We start from the raw sequence: 20,868 nt of genomic DNA, 5'->3' as shown, positions 1-20,868 counted from the left end.
TATTTAAAAAAATATATACTTAGGAAAATTCCATATGATTCATCATTAGTAAATTTTAAGGTATTTGTCTTTTTTGAGTGTCATTATGGACTTAGACCCTTATAAAGAATCAACTTAATACAATTCACTGAAATTATTATTTCTGTTCATGAAGCTCACGTTATTATTATTTGGTTGGCAGGGACTCTGATACTCTGACATCCTCATTCTTATTGGTAGTATTTTAGATATATTTGAAATTATCTTTTCATTCTTTCAGTAATGAGATATCCCTGGGTTATCTTGTCTTTTTTTGTCTGAAACATTAATTTTGCTGTCTCATAGTAAAGGCAATATTAGAGGTAAAAATTTTGGTGCCAAGGTTTATTGAAAATAGTGCTATCTAAGTACAGGTGACAGGCAGAGGGACATCAGAAGCTTCAGAATTTCTTTTGTGTCTCATAAAAACATTATTTCATATCATGTTATATTTTATATCTCTAATTTTAAGTTTATATAATTATTACACTGCCCTACTATAAACTTCATTTAATGCATTTTCCATTTTGTTGAGCTTCTACTTTAAAAAATTAACTTTTTATATCATGTTATCTATTTATCTAGAACTCATTTTTCTAAATATAAAGTAATACTAATTAAGTAATGGTTCTTTTTTTCAATTTGTGTCACTCAAGTATTGATATGATTACATAGCCAACATGTAGAAATTTTTCAAATTGATATGGGCTATTTGACATTGAAAATAACTCACAATGCAATTATTTACTAACTTAAAACAATAATTTGTGTAGATGAGTGGCACAATGTAGTTTTGGTCTAACTATGGTATTCGAGTTAGGCCTAATGTTAAAAAAAGTAGCATTTTAAGTTCAGTTAGGCAGGATTCCTGGGGCACTTAACAAGGTGCAGACTTGAGACAGCTCCTGCCCATGCCTGTAATGTGTAGTTAGTTGGATACAACCAGAAGTATAAGCACAAGGAGGTGATATTAATGATCATACTGAATGGTCCAAAATTTCTTCTTCAATTATAATGTCTCTAGAACAAGAAGACAAAAATTCTGGAAAATGGGTGAGAAAACTGATGTTATATAAAGAACAAAGAATTTGGAGGCACATGAAATGGGCCTTGCAATACATCCCAGGCTTGTTTCCAGTTGACCTTTGATAAAGTACATACTGGAAATCCTGAAAAATGTCAGACCGGACAGTAAGACACCAGAAAAAGCACACTGTGGTCTTCCTTTAGCAGGCATGATGATGTGAATAATGAGGACTTTCCTTTGTGAATACTAATGGGAAAGAATTGTCAGCATGTAAGTAAATAAATAAATGAAATATATTTGATAACTACTATTAAAGTGAAAAATAGGTGCTAAAAACACAGAGATACACAGAAACAGGAAGATAAACATCAACTTAAATTTAGACAAAAATCCATGGCACTGTGATATATACAGACCCAATTAGTCTAAAATCATGATCAAACATCTTATAATGTTAGACGAAGATGAAAGATTTCACTTTACTAATAAATACCTAACTTGGATAATATTCATTATTATTATGATTAGATTAATCTGAATATTGCTAAAACTCCTAAATTCATACAGTGATAATAATGTGTTGAATTTATGTAATAGTTTGAAATTGCAAATTTTACGAATAGATAACCATCAAGCTTTTTCAAAAGCATAAGGTTATTAAAAGTAAACTATTAAATCTCTTGTATGTGAATGCAACTTTTTCTACAACTATATGAGCTGACAGTTTTGCTTGTTTCCAATTGCTTCTCATGTTAATAAATTATTCCTAAAATATAATTTTCTTAGGTCATAGGTCTTTTCCTTATGAAATGATTTGAAATTTTTATACAATATTAAATATTGTTTTTGATTAGTTAGCTTCTAGTTGTGTTAGCATTAAATTTGTTTCAAAAGGAGACATATTTTAAAACTTGATTATCTTTCCTATAAAGCCTCTGTGAGTAACGAAAACTGGTACCCAGTTTTATTTTAAAGAAAAATGTTTTCATTTCCAATATTATAACCTATATTGATTTAGAAAAAAAAAAAGTACTTTGAGTTAAGTGAAAACAGGCATATAATATTGAAATACAGACAAGATTTTGGCACTTTATTTTTATTTGGAGAAAAATGTGCCATTCCAGGAAAGCTTTAACAAATGGAATAAACATATTATGTGAAATTAGAAAAGGCTGGCAAGAAAATAATATGTCAAAAATAGTATTTTCATATTGACCTGACTACAAAATGACAGATGTTTTCCTGAGAAGAAAAGCTAGCTCCAAGATGATGTAATCACACTTTTGAATAAAATGCCAGATATATTTAAAGGGGAAAGTAACACATTTGTAACAAAATAAAAATCTGATCTTTCCTTTTGAGAGGGAAAAGAGCACAGTGCAGTGAGGGTGGGAGGCCTTCCCGACTAGTTGTATTCAGATTTATTCAGATCTAAATTTTGAAAATGAAAGGTAATTCAGAGAATGGTTTTCACCATCACTTTGCAAGATGTAATTTATATAATGTGCTAGATATTAAAAGTTAATGGTATGTTGATTTTATCCTCTTCAGTGTTAATTTCTATTAGTTGAGTGGCTAGCTTACTCCTAGATGTGTATTTCCACACACCCCTTTGATTTTAATGAATCCTCAGAATATCTTCCAGGTGCTTATTTTAGGGCTGGGTGGGCTGTTCTTTTACCATGGTAGTTGAAGCTATTACAACAGCTGTTTTTACTGAAATACTTTAAAAATTATGTTTCCAACACCTATCATATTGAAGATTTAGGGAGTAAAGTTTTGGAGAAATAAAATGAATACTTCTTGGCAAAGTGAGAAAACCTCATAAAATTTATTAGATCTGAGAGATAATGCCAACCTAAGATAAAATACTAAAAATTAGAGGATGAATTTATGAATGAAAGAGCCAAAGCATAACATCAAAAAGTGCTGGGGCATTTATGAAGGCACTTTTACCTGAATTTTGCTGTTGAATAGGCTACATATAAGGTCAGAGTTTGGGGACAGAAAATAAACAGTAACAAAAATAGCTTTCTTCAAGCAGTGATGGTGTCAAATGACTACCAAGCACATAAGGCATATTTCACAGATAGGAAAACTGGTCTTAGGGAATGTACGTAACTTGGCCAAAGAGTAAAGTGGTTGAGGCAGTAAAGGAAAAATTTGTAACTTCTTAGGTTGGCATGATTTTCACAAAATATAATTGATTATATACCTGATTAAATTTTGAAAGTAGGATAGGAATTTCCAGATTTTCTTCACATAACCTTAACCTTACTTGAGATGGCTATAAGAATTTCATGATCTGGCCTAATAGCATCTGCTTTTCTTAATAGATTTTTATGTTCAAAGTCATAGATTATTCCCCAGAAACAAATAGCCTGTTGTACCCTTAAAAAAATGACAGAGAATGACAGTCCTTCCCTTCTGAAACCACACAGCCAAATAAGTAACTATGCTGATAATATCAGTCTATCTTGTACTACCATGCTAACTTTTACATCTCATGTATTTATGCTAAAAATAAATATTTACATAGGTCATTTTAATCTTCATAATGACCTTGCAAAAAAGCATACATTCTAGTTTTTCATGAAGAAATTGAGGTTGAGAAATGTAACACTTTCAAAGTCACATGGTAAATCAATGGAGCTGGGAAAGAAAAAGAAATAATAAAGTAAACTGACCGTATTAGTCCATTTTCACACTGCTATAAATACCCAAGACTGGGTAATTTATAAGTAAAAGAGGTTTAATTGACTCACAGTTCTGCAGGCTTAACAGGAAGCATAGTTTGAGGGTTTCAGAAAACTTACAATCATGGCAGCAGGCCAAAGGGAAGCAAGGCATGTCTTCTCATGACGGCTGGAGACAGAAAGTGAAAGAGGAAGTGCCATATAGTTTCAAAAAATCAGATTTCGTGAGAACCCACTCACTACCATGAGAAGAACAAGGGGAAGTCCACCTCATGGTTCAGTTAACTCCCACCAGGCCCTTCCCTCAACATATGGGAATCACAATTTGGGATGAGATATTGTTGGGGACACAGAGCCAAACCATATCACTAGCATTATTCCTTTTTTGAATACAAAGTTGATCTAATTATGCTCTATGTCTAGCTTCTTTTTGTTTAGATAAGAACTGTAACCTATGTTCTTATAATCATTGTACAATTCTCAGTTTATCAATTAAAATATACTTACTACAGCAACTTCCGTATAATATTTTCTTTTCCCTTCAATTTTTCACTCATATACAAGATTCTTTAAAATACTTCCCACTTCCACATCCTTGGATATGTCTGAGATTGATATACTTTTACTCTATATTTAAATAATATGGAGTATACATGAAATATATATTTACATAATAGATGTTTATGTTTTCATATACACACATGGTATTTAAATGACTTTCTAGATGATCACACTGAACTATAGTGAGTTTCAGTTAGGAGACTTATCTGGTAAAATACAGCAGTTTTGATGATGGGTAGAATTCTGTCCCCTCCAAATTCAGAAATTGAAGTCCTAACATCCAATACCCCAAAATTTGATTTTATTTGGAAAGAGGGCCATGGCAGATGTAATTAGTCAAGTTATGATGAGGTCATACTGAAGTAGCATGGGCTCCAAATCAATAGGATTGACATCCTTATACAAAGGGCAAATTTAGACACAGAAAAATGCACAGAGAGAGAATGACATGTGAACATGAAAGCAGAGATGAGGGGATGTATCTACAAGCCAGGAGGTACCAAAGGTTGCCAGCAAACTAAGAGAGACTGAGAAACATATGGAACAGATTCTCCCCAACAACCTCAGGAAAAACAAAAACAAAAACAAAAAAAACCCCAGCTCTGTTAAAATGTTGATCTTGAACTTCTAGCCTCCAGAAATGTGAAACAATACATTTCTATTTTTTAAGCCATGCAATTTGTCGTATTTTGTTATGGCAGCCTCGGAAAACTAACACAGTAAGCCTTACTCTAAGATATGGTGCTGACTGTTAAGGTTTGCCTTTTTCAGTTTCTGAGGATATTAAAGAGGTGTTGAATAGGTCACAGGTAATCCACTATAGCCCTTATATTCTAAAATTTGTCCCTCTCTCTATCCTTGACGAGTCACATTCTGATAACATGAATGGTTTCACCCTGCAAATGTGCAGCCCAGATTTTAGTCATGAACTTACAAGCAACCTCCACCCTGATTTCTGAAATTCAGTCTCTTCACAGCACCCCCTTCAGCACAGTGTGCTACCTCACTCTGCAAAATGCAGAATCTCTACATAGACCTAAGAAAATTGTTTCCAGGTGAAGACTAGACTGACTATGGAGTCCTGCGCAAGTCACTTCTGAAATTCAGAGATTGCAGCTTTCCACTGACTGCTGCCCACTTCCTGAAACCAGATGCCTCGTACGCTTTGTCCAGTTTTGTAGCTGCTTACAGCAAAAGAACTAGTTCAGGTCCATGTATTCCATGAAGGCTAGCCATATTTCTGGATGGAATGTGAACTCTAACAATTTAGGTGTTGGTAAGCTACCCCCTAAATTCCTGTGGAAGTCTGACTAGAAAACTACATCACATCAACCTTATAGCTAATCTAACTTTTTCAGTTGATAGGTAAACTCCGCCTTTCTTCTTCTTGTTCTCCATACTTGATTTTCAAAGGAAATATGAAAAAAATTGATGAAATTTGAAAAGTCAAATATCTAATTTCTTTTCCAGAACCATGATGAATGCCATCCCATTCCATTTTGGATGTTGATCTAAATCTGTTTACAACATGAGATAAAACTCTCAAGACCTCAGATTGGTGGTCCACAGGAAGCAGAAAGTATATCTAAATAGTCTAGAGAATAACACAAATTCTATTTTCCAAACTTTCTCCACAAAATCTGAAGTCTACATCATTTTGAAAAAACTGATTCAGGTTGGGCGAGGTGGTTCACGCCTGTAATCCCAGTACTTTGGGAGGTCGAGGCCGGTGGATCACCTGAGGTCAGGACTTCGAGATCAGCCTGACCAATGCAGTGAAGCCCCATATCTACTAAAAAAATACAAAAAAAAAAAAAAAAAAAAAAAATAGCCGGGTGTGGTGTTGGGTGCCTGTAATCCCAGCTACTTGGGAGGCTGAAGCAGCAGAATCACTTCAGCCCAGGAGGTGGAGGTGGCAGTGAGCCAAGATCTCGCCATTGCACACCAGCCTGGGCAACAACAGCAAAACTCTGTTTAAAAAAAAAAATTAGTTCAAAAAATAGAAGAAAAACATATTCTTTTTCCTAGCTTACTTCAAAATTCTCTCTCATCTTCACATCCCTTCTTATTTTGTACATTCAGTTTGACTCTAAGATTTTTGTGATTGTTTCATTTAGAAGTTAAATTGACAGAAACATGTAAATATTATAATGCACATTCAACAATATCCTATAGTAATCATACAGAACAATTCATAAATCATTGCATTCTAGTCCATGTAGTTTTCTGCTGTCATGATGCTGTATTTCTTATTAATCTAGAGTAAAACATACTACCTATGCACTGACAACTTTATATTTGTAACATTTTTCTTTTCTTTGTAAAAAAAAAACCTAATGGTGTGCTGATAACAAAGAAGTCTAATTATCTCAAGTGATAATTGTTATTTTAATTAGTACTTAAAGGAGTAAAGAGAGGAAGATTTAACTTTCTTGGAAATCGTGTAAAGCAGTGATTTGATGTGCAATTGTTAATTCTGAAATTAATCCTTAAGAAAGATACTATAGAGATGCCAAAGGAGCAATAAAGAAGTAGTAATCAGTCATTAGTAGGGATCATTTAAAATATTAGTGGAATTAACCATCGTGCACAGTATATAACAACAAGACTACTGATAATATGGAATACAGAAAAGACACTAACTAGCCAAATAGAACTAGTCAAAATACAAAAAGACAATCAGAACTCATCACAAATATAAAAGAGGTTCACAAACGTGACTATTTTAAAACAACCTTTATAACAGGCATGTGACTTTGACACAGATGTCAGGAAGTATGTTACTAACTGGTTCTATCTGTCAGATCATACTCTTTTTTGCAAAAGATCACTGAATCTATTTTCCCAAAGAAAGACGCTAAGCTTTTCCCCAATTATGTTAATAAGGCAAACTATTTAAAAATAACCTTTTAACATAAGATTAAGCAAGATAAAACTTTCAAAGAAAGAGTTTCCTTTAAACAATACTTTACATGTTAAATACATTTTATTTGCATTGCACTGTTTTCAGAAAAAAAAAAAAAATTGAGGAAAATTTAGAAAACCCTGACTGGATTTTCCTTATGGACAGAAGTCCATGAGATTGGGGCAAAACAAGACATCCCATTCCAGACATCATTGGGAATGATTAATCTCCTAACATACTTCCTCTTTATTGTTTAAATGCCATTGCAACTGTAGACATAACAGACGCCTCAAAAGGCCATAATGGTTGGGCTGGTTCCCTCCTTTCCGCAGAGACCACATAGAAGCAGACATCTGTCTAGATAGGCTTTCTTCTTCCTCCCTATGATACACTAAATTTTCCATTTGCAAATGGGACAAGGGACTTGGTCTCTGATGGGCTGCTGGAGGAGGGTGTGTAATGGAAAACTAAGGGTTTGGAGAAGAGGCTGATAGGGCTCCCCAGGGAAAGAAATTCTACCCCATCTGGTGGCTTGATAAGGATTGAAATGTTAAGCTGTAACTTTGTCTCCAAATACTTTACAAGTAGAGGTTGGAAAGAGAGGTTTGGGGCTTGATAGGCTGTCCCCACAATATGCCTCCTAGCAGAAGAAAATTAATTTGTCTTATAGAGTGGCTGATTAAATTCACTGGACAGTGCTGTGTTCTCACATGAAGAAAGAAACAGCCTAAATGGAGAGGAGAGTATGTCTTCGGAGTGAAATATCCCCCATACAGTGCCATGTATAGACATCATAGGGGGACAGAGAAGCCCTTAGACTGAAATCTTGAAATCCCCATGTCTTAGGGAAATCACAAAAACAACAACCCTTTGAGCTGCTTTGCTGATTGCTAAGGCACCTGCTGACTTTAGCCAACAAAATTGTATCTCCAGGTTGCAAAAACACCTGCAACATTGCATACAAATAAGAGATAGGAGCCATAACAGCCATGAAAGACAGAAAGAAAAAAAAATGTGAAAGAAAAGACTGGAATTCCTGGTGCCAATCGATACCTTAACAAACTGTCTGGGAATGGAGTTAATTAGGGGCCTTTGGGTGACATGGAGGCGTAGCCGTGTCCGGATACTCTCAGTTGCCCCAGGACCTCCTAATCCCATGTGACAGCTAGACTTCCATGAGGGAAAACTGGTTTTGGATACAGCCAACATTTCCAATATGGGAGATGATGGGGTGATGGGAGATTGACAAAATCCTCTCCAGCAAGTCTGACCTCTGAGTCTTAAGTCCGGCAGCCACGATATTTGCTTTTAATTGGCTGACAGAGGCTCGGTGTTTTATTTGATCTTGAGGAAAAAAAAAAAAAAAACAAATAAATAAGAAGCCTCAGAAATGAAAGTAAGGAGTTAGAGGTCTGCTCTGACTCACCCTTCTGACAATCCCAGATGAGCTCCCAAATGTGGCAGTCTGCTTAGTCCCTAGTTCAGCGAGGTCTGAGTTCTTGTCCTGCAACCAAGAAGAATAAGGCCTGAGGACACCTGAGAGTGAGTAGAGTAGAATTTCTTAAGCAAAAGGAGAGCGCTCAGCAAAGAGAGGAGACCTGCATATAGGTGGCCAGAAATGGGACTGAGTTCTGGGTCTTTTATGTGGCAAGAACTAGGAAGTCTTCTAGGGATTCTGCCCAAAATGGTAGGGGTAAAGTTTCTTCCTAAGGGTGCTGCAACTGTGCATGCCTGCAGTTGGCCAGAGTGACTCCATCTTGGTTACTACCCATGAGTGCCTAAGTGAAACCCACATGGGAGATAAAACCACAATGCTAATATCATGTTAATGACATTATAATGAATTGGGTCAAATTAAGGACATTTAGATTGACTTATTGTGCCTGCATCTAAGTTAGGACAGTCCCTTCTGAGAAACATTCTTGGTGTGATTGAATAGAGTAAAATAATTAATAGTGTCAGTTTTAAAACCCATTTTCTTTCAGAGGGAGAGGAAAAGTAATTTTATGGTGAAAGTAAAAGGAATTTTAATTTATAATGAAAAAATTGACCAAAAATTGGTTTACAATTGAAAGTGAAACAATTATTTGCTGATAATCTGTGTCTTATAAGCTAGAAATCAAGAGGCATTCTGATTAAACATATTACCTTAATAGGTTAAAATGCTTTATCTCAAAACATTCAAAGTTTTTGAATCAATAATTACAGGATCAGTAATATCATTCTGAACATAACCAACAGATAAATTAAGACCTTGGTTGATTCTCCTAACTTAGATCGTATTTTTAAAAATATAATTGTATTTAACACCATATGGTATTACCACAGTATTGTAAGATCTTAAAATATATATTTTTAAAGTTATGATATGCTGAACAGAACTGCAAAAAATAAACCTGGGAGGCCACCTCGGGATTGGGAATTGTCCCTTTTTCCTCTGGCAGGGCATGTGTATGAACCAAGCTTCCCTCAGTGCTCTTAGTGTCTCTCAATGCCAAAAGGAATTGTTCCTTCTTATAGGCCCCAAAGTCTCAAGGTACTAGGCAACTAACTATTCTAAGCAACTACTTCAAAGAGTGGACCTCAAATCAAGATGACCTGGTCCTTCAATTATCTGTTTGAATCGGCACCAGTGATATTTTTCTGATTATTTATGACGATTTTCTTGTGATAAGAGAGATTATCCCTGATCTCCCACTGGCATGTACTCTCACACTGTGTTTCCACAAAATTGCCCAGACCCTAGCCTGCTTTGTTAGGATGATGAGAGAATAGAGGAATACAAGCTTTTTCTGTTCTTGTTCTCACTTTGTAAGAATTGTCATAAAGCCTGTTCTAAGACAAATACTATGTGAAGTTGTGATGTTTTTCCAAGGCATCTTGCAAGAAAATGAACAAGAAAAATAAATACATCGATTTGTTAGAAGTTTAAGATTTCTAGCTTATAAGACACAGATTATCAGCAAATAATTGTTTCACTTTCAATTGTAAACCAATTTTTATATACATACTTTTGTCATACATTATTGCCTCAACATTAATAAATGAAACCAACTAATTTTCATTTTTATTTTATAGGTCAAATAAGAGGACAATTTTTATTTCCAGAAATTTAGCTCACACATCTATTCTGTATCATGAGGAAAAAAACAAATGTCAGTTTTTCCTGAGAATTTTTGGTCAATTTTTTCATTATAAATTAAAATTCCTTTTACTTTCACCATAAAATTACTTTTCCTCTCCCTCTGAAAGAAAATGGGTTTTAAAACTGACACTATTAATTATTTTACTCTATTCAATCACACCAAGTTTTGTGAGCAATATATCCAGATGTTCCCAGAAGACACTTCTACAACATCTAGAGATAAAGCTACTTTGTCAGTGTCCAGCAGTACCTGGTGAGCCTCTAATAGGCATGATATCCTCTCCATGCTCCAAGGTTTTAGTATTCACCTCATATAGACTAGCTAGATATTATCTTTGCCATTCCCAAAGTCTGGAACCCCTGTAAACCCCAAAAACTGAAGTAAGGCACAGGACACATAGGAGATTGTGGAGGTTGTTTTGGAAATCTTCTAAAGCCATATTGGGTTGTAGGCTAAAGTGATACAAGAGTTTGCATTTATCTTCTATGCAGAAGCTCTTTTTATTTGTTCCTCTGTTTTAGAACCTTAACTCTTAAAGCAGTACAATTGTTATACATCTTGCCAAACAATGACCAAATGTTTTAGATCATTCGGTATAAGATGTATTTTACCTTTCAATTATTTTTTCTAGCACTTCGATGGAAAAAATTAATAATTATAATTAGTAATGTAGATAAGTATCTTACAAATAGGAAACAAGAGGAAATATTTATCAATTAAGTAGAATAGATTATATTCATTTAAAAATATTTTTACTTTATTTGAAATAGCAAAATGTTGAATTTAATTACATGTGACAGATGTAATTCAGGAATATTATACACATACTGTATGGCATTAGAAATGCAAGTTACACGTTGAAAGATGCTATTTATTCAAGCAGAAATAGGAGTTTACAAACAGAGTAGAAAGTCTGTACATTTTTATTCCTTTTTTGTTTTGATGATATTTGAAATCTTAACATTTTAATCCTGAATGAATAAAGGAGCCTTGAGATAATATCACTGGGGATTGCATTCACTAATAAGATGTGTATTGTAAGGAAATTCAAAATGTGTCTTCTAGGTAGTGGTGGTATTGGCCATTTTCTAAATATTGTAGTAATTCTGAGTATTGATAATTCTGAGTTTTGAGTGAAGAAATATAACAATGAATTTTAAAGTGCATATTAAATATAAAATCCATACTCTTTGTTTATAGATATTATTTGAACTATCTTGGTAAAAAAAGAGTACATGTAACAAACAGGGGAGATTTCCCCTTTTGTTTCCATAAGTATTTTTTTCTGGTAATATTTGCTAAACACCTGTCAGGTACTGTTGTTCACATATTTACTTATTCACCAAATACTTATTGGACACTGGTTTAAAGTAGTATGCTATTATAGGAGAGACAGTGACTCAAGATATGCTTCTTTCCCACAAAAACCTACAAAGTAATTGAGTGGAGAAACAAATAAAGCAATAATAATGCACATTAAAATGTTTTATCCTTTATTAAATGATATATTAAAATGTTACAGTTCATCTACGATGCTTTATGGAAGTAGACAGGAGACAGAAGGACTCAGATAAGAGTTTATTCTAATTTAGAACAATGGATATGTATGAATTAGATAAAGAAAATATGAGAAGTTCACTACTGATAGAAAGGCATTGCGCACATGGATATATGTTTCAACATAATGCATGACTACTTCAAAGGATAAATGTGAAGAACCAGTAAAAGATGAGGACAGTCAGGAAATAAATATCCGAGGTCCTTCAGTGAAACAGTAAGTGATACTCATTTTAGATTAAGGCAAATGAGAAAAATGATCGAATTGGATTTTAGAAAGAACATCCTGGCTTCTGATGCCAGCAACTTAGATAACTTAGGTAATTATTCTTATCTATTGTGTATAGAATGACAACAGGTTAAATATCCAAGCTAGTTCTCAATATTATATTTCCAAAACTAATGGTTTTAAAGGTCTCTTAAAGGCAATTTGTCTGCTGTATATATTTACTTAATTCAAGAGAAAGAAACTTGTTTATGTTAGAATTTTGATCTACCTCAAATTGTACATTTTTATTAAAAGTGGACAATTTTTTCATGTCATTACTTAAAAACATTTCACATTTCATTTTGAAAGAGAAAAACAATCCTTTCAATGCAAAGTTGAGAACCATTTGGGAGCAAAACTGTCAATAAAATATTAAATATATCTTTTGTTGTAATACTAAACAACAAACAAACACCATACTCCCCAGTGTAAACATCTGGTACACTCTCACTAGGCCTAATAGTCTACTGAAATGCAAAGGAGATCTTAGCCTTCATTAATCTGTCAGTTTTGCCTGAAATTAAAAGAATTAACTTGTCTTGGAAAAGGACAAGGACAACACACATGTGAATATTATTGAATGTTTAAAATAATTCCTTTACCCTTTTTACACATTTGAAACACATTTTCAATACATTAAATGGATTATAATACCTGGCAGATATAGGATCTATGTAATAATTCTGAAACATAAAGAACTGGACATAAAATATGGTAATTTCTCATATGATAGACAAATAAGTTTAACATGAAACTAACAGGGAGGACTAGAGTAATGTCATTTAACTAGATACATCAAAATAGATTGAACCCATCTTGGGCCAACAGGTCTACTCCATGAGCAGGCAATGGCAGTTCTACAATCAAGCGTATCAGCATACAGCACCATGTGCCATTGTATGTCTTGGTGGAAATTAATGTGAGAAATGCATTTTTAATGAATAAAAATATCAGTTTGATATATGTAATCTCCTTTAAATGAAATTTATGGTACCCAAACATTAAGATCATTTATTTAACAGCAAAGGCAACAATATTACTATATTTTTCAAAAACAGTTGTTAAAAATATTTTTGATGCACTAGTAATGTTCAATCACTATAGAATCATTTACTTTAAAATATTCCAATGAAATAAAATTTTTCTGAAAAATTTACTTGAAATTATAATTTCTCAGGTCTCCAAATTTGAGTTATTACCATCTCCCAATCCCAATTATGATCTCTGACTGAGGAATTTTCTGTGTAATCATATCAATATTGAAAACTTTGTATTGTGTTAAAAATAAGGTAGCACTCCCAGGCTCTGAGAGTGGGTCTCATGGGAAGCCACTCGTGCAAAACCCTAGGCTAAGACCCCCGCACAGAACTGTGTGCCCAGGAACACCACTGTTGGCTTCTCAGTACACGAAAACAGGAAAGGCAGCACCACTCAGTATGAACCTGGGTGCAAACCTGTGTGACAGTAGGATGTTGAGTGAATGGGAAAGTCTGTGGATGCAAGAGTTCTTCATGTATTGAGGTTAATTCATTCATAGATTCACCACTTATTGAATGGTGTCTGTGCACCATTCAATATTAGGTAATTATTCTAATATTGAATAGATATTGAATAGATATTGAAAGATATAGGCACAATCCTATATCTTTAGGATACAGCAGTGAACAAAAGAGAAAAAAACTCTGCTACTATGTTACTTACCTTATTGTGGGGCAAATAATAAACAAGTTTTAGTATGATATGTCTACCTATGAATTTTTTGGTATGTTTCCACTCGATGTTCTTTTTGAGCTTCCTCAATCTGTGACTTGATGTCTGTTATTAATTTGAAATATTAATGGAAAGTACTACTGGAAATATTTATCTCATCCAGCCCCCTCTAATGTGGCTGTCACTGCCAGCAGCAGGAACGTGCAAATGGAGGCTAGCAGCCCTGCCTGCCAGGGTCTTGCCCCAGTCAATGAGCATGCACCCTGCTGTACTGCTGCCACTGCTGGCACATGTGAATAAGCACAGATCCAGCTGTCACCACTCTGACGAAGCACTTTGGCTGAAACCAACCATTAAAGTGTTGTGGCCAGTGGTTGGCAACTCTTGGCCCCTCAAGCACAGCAGGTTCCTAACTTCAAGGGGCCAAAGGACAAAGCCAGGAGCTGATACTACTCCCCCCACCCCACCCCAGAATTAGAGCATGCTGCTCAGGAGTGCTGAGTTGAGTCTTGCCCGCCTAAAATCTTCCAGAAACGAAGCTAGTCAACTGAACCCACCTTACACCACAATCAAACCCCAAAGAGCTTCAAAGAAGATAAAAGCATAAAGCCCATGCAAAGTACAACAACTTCAAAGACTGAAACAACATCAGTCCACATATATGAGAAAGAACCAGCACAAGAAGTCTGGCAACTCAAAAAGCCAGTTTCTTCTTACCTCCAAATGACTGCACTAGTTCCCTAGTAATGGATAACAGGGTTGAAATGACTGAAATGTAAGAAATATATTTCAGAATATGGATAGAAATGAAGATTTTACGATTCAGGAGAAAGTCAAAACCCAATCCAAGGGTTCTAAAGAATACAATAAAATGATACAGAAGATGAAAGATGAAATAGCCATTTTTATAAAGAACAAAACTGAACTGACAGAGCTGAAAGCTCACATCAATAATTTCAGAATGAAATTGCAAGTATTAATAGCAGAATTAACCAAGCTGAGGAAAAAAATATCAGAGCTCAAAGACTGGTTCTCCAAAACAACTCAGTCAGACAAAAATAAAGAGAAAACAATAAAGAAGAATGAATAAAACCTCCAAGAAATACATGATTATGTAAAAAAATAAAACAAAACAAAACATAAATTTGTGACTCATTGACTTCCCAGAAAGAGAGGGAGAGAAAGCAGACAACTTGGAAAACACATTTCAGGATATCATCTAAGAAAATTTGTCCAACCTCACTAGAGAGGACAAAATTCAAATTTGGGAAAGGCAGAGAAGCCTTGTGGATACTACACAAGATGATTATCTCTAAGACACACAGTCATCCGGTTCTCCAAGATCAAAGTAGGGGAAAAATAAAAAGAAGAAAAAACTACAGAGAAGGGGCAAGTAACCTACAAAGGAAACCCCCTCAGGCTACTAGTGTTCTTTTCAACAGAAACCTGAGAAGCCAGAAGAGACTGGGAACCTATATTCAGCATTCGTAAAGAAAAGAAATTCCATCCAAGAATTTCATATTCGGCCAAACTAAGCTTCATAATCGAAGGAGAAGTAAGATTCTTTTTAGATAAGCAAATGCTAAGGGAATTTGTTTTCAACACACCTTCCTTACAAGAGGCCCTGAAGGGAGTACTAAATATGGAAAGGAAAGACTTTTTCCAGCCACAAAGCTAAAAGCAATTGCAACAAAAACAAAAATTGGCAAATGGTATCTAATTAAAGTGAAGAGCTTCTGCACAGCAAAAGAAATTGTCAACAGAGTAAACAGACAACCTACATACTGGGAAAAATTTTTCATGAATTATGTATCCAACAAAGGCCAAATATCCAGAATCTATAAATGACTTAAACAAATTAAGCAAAATACAATCAACTTCATTAAAAAGTAAGCAAAGGACACACACGGACACTATTCCAAAGAAGATGTACACACGGTCAGTAAGCATATGAAAAAAATGCTCAGCAACATTAATCATTAGATAAATACAAATCAAAACCACAATGAGATACCATCTCACACCATTCAGATGGCTATTACTAAAAAGCCAAATGATAACAGATGCTGGCAAGGTTGTGGAGAAAAGGGAATGCTTATACACTGCTAGTGGGAATGTAAATTATTTAAGCCATTGTGGAAAGTAGTTTTTCAATTTCTCAAAGAACTTATAACAGAATTATCATTTTACCCAACAATCACATTATTGGGTATATACCCAAAGGAATATAAATCATTCTACCATAAAGACAAATGCATGTGTATGTTCATCGCAGCACTATTCACATTAGCAAAAACATGGAATCAACCTAACTATTCATTAATGGTAGACTGGATAAAGAAAATGGGATACATATACACCATAAAATACTACAAGCCATTAAAAAAGAATGAGATCATGTACTTTGTGGCAACATGGATGGATCTAGATGCCATTACCCTTAGTGAACTAACACAGAAATAGAAAACCAAATGCCACATGTTTTGACTTATAAATAGGAGCTAAGTAGCGAGTACATGTGGACACAAAGAAGGGGACAATAGACGCTGTGGGCCTATTTAAGGATGAAGAGTGAGAGGAGGGTGAAGATTGAAAAACTTCCTATTGGATACTATGTTTATTTCCTGGGTAATGAATTAATCTGTAAACCAAACCCCCGATAGGGAATTTTCCTATATAGCAAACCTGTACATGTATCCCTGAACCTAAAATAAAGGTTTTTTAAAAAAAAGAAAATTATGTATATATTTTGGAATCTTCTACAATATTGAGTTCTAAGGTAGTGGTTATAACTTCAAAACACCATTAAATATCAGTTGAATATCCGTTATAACATATGTAACAGTTAATTTCTTAGTATTCCTGGCTGTGAATGATCTAATTTATCTCGGTAGTTGATAAGTACAAAGATGAGTGTGATGATTATTTGCATAGAAAAATCTCAGGAAATGTACTATACAAAAAAGAAAGCAAACTATTGAATGTATCAAGTTAACAGGACATAGTTTAGCATAAAAATTAATTGTAATAATATTTGTATATGTAGCAGAAAAAATAGAAAATTGATATTTAAAAAATAATTCCATTTATGAGAGTACAATTATATAGGATAAATCTAAAAATATGCATGCATTCAACATTGAGAACTAAAAATATTTCTGAAATAAATTACATAGGTGAGAAGTTATGCTGTGTTTATGGATTAGAATATTAACAGTGTTAAAATGGCAATTTTCCCATATTGAATTCTAGATTCAACAAATTCCCAGTGAAAATTTTAACAAAATTTATATATATATGCAAGGTGATTCTAAAATGTATAAAAAAACTTAAAGGACCTAAAATATCCAAAGGAATATTTAAAAAGAGGAATAAATTTGGAAAAGTTACCTTATCGTTTTTCAAGATTTAGAATAAAAATACCACAACCAAAAAGTATTGTATTCAGGAAAAAAGAGATATTTGAAGAGATTGGGAATATAATCATTTGATTTTTGTCAAATTGACATAGCCACTCAACGGGGAAAGGAAAATGTTTTCATCAAATGACACAGATTCAGCCACATATATATAGGAAGAAGAATAAATAAAATGCCTTGTATGTATATAAATATTATGTCTTATGATGTATTTTGCTCTCACAGATGAATCATTTAGGAAATGAAAAGGCAAGTCACAAAGTGGGGGAAAGCATTTGCAGAACATATATCAAAGTACTTGTAACTAAATTATGTAATGGACTTTCCAAGTTAATAAATAGACAACAGGATAAGTAATTTAAAATGAGCAAATTATATTAATGGAAATTTTACTTCAAAAGACATAGACCAAATAAGCAAATTAAGACATCCACAGAATAGGAGAAAAAAACCCTGCAAATCATATATCTTAAAAGGAATTTGTATCTAAGGTATATAATGACTCTTACAGCTCAGTAAAAAGGCAAATTGCCCAATTTAAAATGAGCAATAGATATTCCCCAAAGAAAATATAGAATGACCAATAAGCACATAAAGTTTCTCATTATTGGCCAGACACGGTGGCTCATGCCTGTAATCCCAGCACTTTGGGAGGCCGAGGCGGATGGATCACGAGGTCAAGAGATGGAGACCATCCTGGCTAACATGGTGAAACCCCGTCTCTACTAAAAATACAAAAAAAAAAAAAACTAGCCGGGCTTGGCGGCGGGCGCCTGTAGACCCAGCTACTCTGGAGGCTGAGGCAGGAGAATGGCATGAACCTGGGAGGCGGAGCTTGCTGTGAGCCCAGATCCCGGCGCCACTGCACTCCGTACTGGGCGACAGAGTGAGACTCTGTCTCAAAAAAAAAAAAAAAAAAAAAAAAAAAAAAAAAAAAAATTGTTTCTCATTATCAAATTGCAAATGCATATCAACACCACAATGAGATATCACTTCATACTCACTAAGATGGTTATTATCGGAAAGATAGATAATAATAAGCGTTGACAAGGATGTGGAGAAATCCAAACCCTTGTACATTGTTGGTAGAAATGTAAATGGTGCAGCTAATTTGAAAAACAGTTTGGAAGTTCTTCCAATGGTTAGATGTAGAGCTACCATATGTCTCTAAATATATAACTCTATCTAGAGAGAATTCCATCTCTAAATATATACCTCTATCTAGAGAGAATTCCATCTCTAAATATACACCTCTATCTGGAGAGAAATGAAAACACTAAAACGTATATATGCATGTTTATAGCAGCATTATACATAATAGCTAAAATGTGGAAATAATCAAATGTCCCTCAACTGCTGAATAGGAGAACCAAATGCAGTATATTGATACAATGGAATATTACTCAGACATAAACAGAAATGAAGTAATGATATATTCAACCATATAAATCAATCTTATGAAACTATAGTAAATTTTTAAAATATCAGCCACAAAAGGCCACAGATTATGTGACTGAATTCATATGAAATACTCAGATTAGGCAAAACTCTAGAGAATAAAAGAGGGATAGCGGTTATCTAGGGCTGGGTGTGGGAAGGTGGGATTGAAGGCTAAGTACAGGGTTTCTTATTGGAGTGCTAGGAATATTTTAAAATTGACTGTAGTGATGGCTGCAAAACTCTGGAAATATGCTTAATCCCTTGAATTATATACTTTAAACGAATAAGTTATATGATATGTGAATTATTTCTCAATAATGTTGTCAAAAAATATAAATGAGAAAGGAAAAAAGCACATTAGAACATTTTGTGGTGATGGAAATAATTTACATTTTGCTGTTGGTGATATTCATGATTGTATGCCTTTGAACAAACTCATCTATCTGTACACCGAAATGATAAAATAGATAAGTAGCATAAGGGTTCAAAGACAAATTTACATAACAGAATAATTAGCAAGCCAGCAGATCACAGGGAATTAAAATAAAAGAGTAAGTAAAAACTTTGCAAAAAGAAATATTATTATAGGAACAGCAAAATTCTGAATTAAAAGCCTGTAAACAGTATGACATACTGTAGACAGACTAGAGAAAAATACAAGTTTAAAAGAAAAATATATGACCATTTTTGCAGATTTAGTAATTTTTTTTGAAGAAGAGAACAGAGAAAACAAATGTAAAAGTATTTCAGATGAAAGAAAACATTCTCAAAAGAAAAAACACGAATTTTCACATAAAAGTGGCAGTTATGAGTCAGAAAATTTGATACAGATGAGTCAACAATATTCTATTCTGATCCTATATTCTCCTCTTTCTTTCTAAGGCTTCCAACCTGGACCTCATAGTCCATCACTTGCCTACCCTTGATCTTGATCTGTATCATTCTTACCTGATTGTCTTAGTTAAAACTGTCCGTCCTCAAGCAAGCTTATTCCTTGCAACCTTCTCAAGAGGTGACTAGTTTGTCTCCCACATAGTACTAACACTGGACCTATGTCATTAGGGAAGGTGCTCTTTTTACTTCTCATTAGCACTTACAGGCCATTGTCCCTGCCTCCATGATAAGCCTTCTAGCTTATGCCTTTAGATTATTTTACTTACTCTCCATCTTTGTTTCAATAGTTGCAGTTATCTGGGTTACTGTGGCTCATTCTTTCAAGGTTCTAGCATCTTGTTAACTTGTATACTTTTCAATAACATCCTGTTGCTGTAAGTGAAGAGGAAATGATATATTTGTTAACTTACCCTATTATTACGGACTTTCTCTCAGTGTTCCTTATATTTCTAATAATTCATTTGGGGAGGCCAAAAATATTTATGCTGGCTATGTATTATTTGTAAATTTTATAATAGGAAAAATGTGTTATCAAATCTGTTTACACTCATATTCTGCTGTTTGCAGTTTGGGGTGAAAAATGTAACTTGCCATAGCAAAATATATTTAAATTTCTACTTATTTTCTCCTAGATGCCTGAGTATTTTAGAAGCTGTACTTCTGACTTGGTAACTGCATTCTCCTGGCATAAGTAAGTGTTTAGTTGGGTCAAAGATAAGCAAGCAATAAACTTGGTTAGGTAACAGTGAAGTGAGTCAGACATAGCAAATACACGTAGCTCACTTTATAATGGAAAAAGAAATTCCAAGTATACACAACTCTAAGTAAAGTCTGATAGGGAAGTTATTATAAAACAGTAGTTTAAATTATATATGTACTTAGTTACTTAAACACCAAAATTAATGTGTTCACTGTATAGGTCTGTGATCACCCACTAACCAAAAAACATATTATTGTTTTCCAGATAGACCAATAGATCAAAGAAACAAGAAAGTGAGTCACAAAATAGACCCATGAGTATATGAATAGTTAATTTTTTTTCATGGTGCAAAGAAAGAAATATGATCATTTTAACAAATGGGGTTGAAATGATTGTATATTTGTATATTCATATACAAAAAAGTAGTAATTTTAATTTATTCTTATACCATGTAAAACTGAACTAATTAGTTACCATATATAATAGTCTAAATGTAACACCAAGTATTATAAAACTCCTGAAAAAAA

This window comes from Macaca thibetana, chromosome 6 (genome assembly GCF_024542745.1).
Source record: "Macaca thibetana thibetana isolate TM-01 chromosome 6, ASM2454274v1, whole genome shotgun sequence".
NCBI lineage: Eukaryota > Metazoa > Chordata > Mammalia > Primates > Cercopithecidae > Macaca > Macaca thibetana.
This window is presented reverse-complemented; position numbering follows the sequence as displayed.